The sequence below is a fragment of the Portunus trituberculatus genome, chromosome 22 (genome assembly GCF_017591435.1).
Source record: "Portunus trituberculatus isolate SZX2019 chromosome 22, ASM1759143v1, whole genome shotgun sequence".
NCBI lineage: Eukaryota > Metazoa > Arthropoda > Malacostraca > Decapoda > Portunidae > Portunus > Portunus trituberculatus.
In genome coordinates this window covers 10,070,276-10,072,775 of record NC_059276.1, presented here as the reverse complement: position 1 = coordinate 10,072,775, position 2,500 = coordinate 10,070,276, and the positions used below count along the sequence as shown (strand labels likewise).

Here is a 2,500-nt window from a genome sequence, read left to right as displayed (position 1 = left end):
TGTGTGTGTGAGAGAGAGTGTTGATGTGGGAATTTCAGATGTGTGTCAGGTTTGGCAGATTTTACACTGGAAAATTGACGGGACAGGTGTGTTTAGTGAGTTATTGAGGTCAGAGGTGTGTGTGTGTGTGTGTGTGTGTGTGTGTGTGTGTGTGTGTGTGTGTGTGTGTGTGTGTGTGTGTGTGTGTGTGTGTGTGACAGGTGAGAGATATTGATTGCTACAGGTAATATTGGAATGCGGAACTGGGATTGTATGGAATGAGAGAGAGAGAGAGAGAGAGAGAGAGAGAGAGAGAGAGAGAGAGAGAGAGAGAGAGAGAGAGAGAGCCTAACCTTATCTGTATCTTCACCACCACCACCACCACTACCACTACCACCACCACCACCACCCCCATAGGCCTTAAATATTTTCCCAGAGGCACACCAGACTACAATTTTCACTCTCACAATCTCACTATTGCTAAGAGAGAGAGAGAGAGAGAGAGAGAGAGAGAGAGAGAGAGAGAGAGAGAGAGAGAGAGAGAGTCATGAAGGGAGAGGGATATGCGGAGAAGGGAGAGGGATGAAGTGGGAAGAGGATTACTGGGTGGGAGAGAGAGAGAGAGAGAGAGAGAGAGAGAGAGAGAGAGAGAGAGAGAGAGAGAGAGAGATTATCATGTCACGCTTCTCTAACTTCTGTACAAACATTTCCTGATGTGATGTCATATTTTCTCTGTGCTTCTCTCATAGTTTATCATCTCTTTCTTATTCCTCCTTTCTTTCTCTTTCTTTCATCTTCTCTACGTATTTTCTCTACATAGCTTTTTTTGTATAATTTTCTCTTATTTACAATTTCATACCTTCCTCTTCTATCATTCTCTTTTAATTCTCCTTTTTATATTTCTTTATCCTCTTTACATCTCTCTCTCTCTCTCTCTCTCTCTCTCTCTCTCTCTCTCTCTCTCTCTCTCTCTCTCTCTCTCTCTCTCTCTCTCTTGTGTGTGTGTGTTTACTCTTCATGTCTCACTGTTTGCTAATGTTCGTGTGTTTTTTTGCTTTTTAATTTGTTTTTTAATCATTATCTGGGTCTCTCTCTCTCTCTCTCTCTCTCTCTCTCTCTCTCTCTCTCTCTCTTGGTTTCTCTTTAAGTTTGTTTTTTTGGGACTCCTGTATTGACTTTGCATTGCTGAACCTTGTATTGACTTTGCACACACACACACACACACACACACACACACACACACACACACACACACACACACACACACACACACACACACACACACACACAGTTCGTCTCTCTCACTAAAAATATTGAAAAGAAAAACTGAGAGAGAGAGAGAGAGAGAGAGAGAGAGAGAGAGAGAGAGAGAGAGAGAGAGAGAGAGAGAGAGAGAGACTATTCCCAATTCATATTTCTCACTATTTTTAAAGGTACACGCGAACAAGAGGAGAAATAAAGGGGAAGAGAGGAAGAGAGAAGGAGGAGGAGGAGGAGGAGGAGGAGGAGGAGGAGGAGGAGGAGGAGGAGGAGGAGGAGGAGGAGGGATTTATACAGGTAACAAGCAGGCAGGTAACCTTGAGAGGACTTCATGGTACAGTGCGTTTACCTGTGATTCATTATAACCAGGTGTAACTTTTTGCTTGTTGTTGTTGTTGTTGTTGTTGTTGTTGTTGTTGTTGTTGTTTTCATGTTCTCTTTCGTATTTCGTGTCTTTTCGTTCAAGTTTGTGTGTTTTTTTTTATTGTTTTCTCTTGTTTTTGTTTTTTTTTTTTTTCTCTCTCTCTCTCTCTCTCTCTCTCTCTCTCTCTCTCTCTCTGTGGTTTTGTTCTATCTTCCTTTATTCCTTTCATTCTTTATTTTCCTCTTCCATTTTTATTTGTGTGTTTGTTTCATCCATTTTCTTTTTATCTTTCTGTTTGTTTTTTATTCTTTTCTTTCTCTTATAGTCCTCATCTTTATTTATTCTCTTTCTTTCCTTTCTTTCTTTTCCTTCTTTCTCCAAACTTTCTACCTATATAACCTGTCTCTCTCTCTCTCTCTCTCTCTCTCTCTCTCTCTCTCTCTCTCTCTCTCTCTCTCTCTCTGGGAATGAGTAGGTCTTTAAATAAATGAGAGGGAGGGAGGGAAGACAGGAAGGCATGAATGAAGGAAAGGAGGAGGAGGAGGAGGAGGAGGAGGAGGAGGAGGAGGAGAGTACCAGCATGTCCTATTACTCCTCCCTCCTCCTCATCTCTCTTCCTTCTAATCTTCTCCTCCTCCTCTTCCTCCTCCTTCTCTTTCTCTTCCTTTTCTCTTTCTCTTTCTGCATGGTTAAGCAGTAACTTTTTTCCTTATTCTTTGTTTCGCTTGCCTCCTCCTCCTCCTCCTCCTCCTCCTCCTCCTCCTCCTCCTCCTCCTCCTCCTCCTCCTCCTCCTCCTCCTTCTCCTCCTGCTACTTTCACAATCATCCGCACTTTCTCTTCACCCACCCACTCACCCTCTCTCTCTCTCTCTCTCTCTCTCTCTCTCTCTCTCTGGT

At 42.8% G+C, this 2,500-nt stretch overlaps 1 protein-coding gene and 1 long non-coding RNA gene across 3 annotated transcripts in view; one reads left to right on the top strand and one right to left on the bottom strand.

Annotated features, from left to right (window-relative positions):
• LOC123507332 overlaps positions 1–524 on the top strand; it is an 18,776-nt gene extending 18,252 nt beyond the window's left edge. The window contains exon 2 of the long non-coding RNA XR_006675639.1: positions 116–524. This is a non-coding gene — a long non-coding RNA (uncharacterized LOC123507332). The remainder of the gene's footprint in view (positions 1–115) is intronic.
• The window catches only part of LOC123507327 (methionine-R-sulfoxide reductase B1-like), a 32,590-nt gene that overhangs the window by 9,234 nt on the left and 20,856 nt on the right, over positions 1–2,500 (bottom strand). The gene's annotated exons all lie outside the window — the stretch shown is intronic.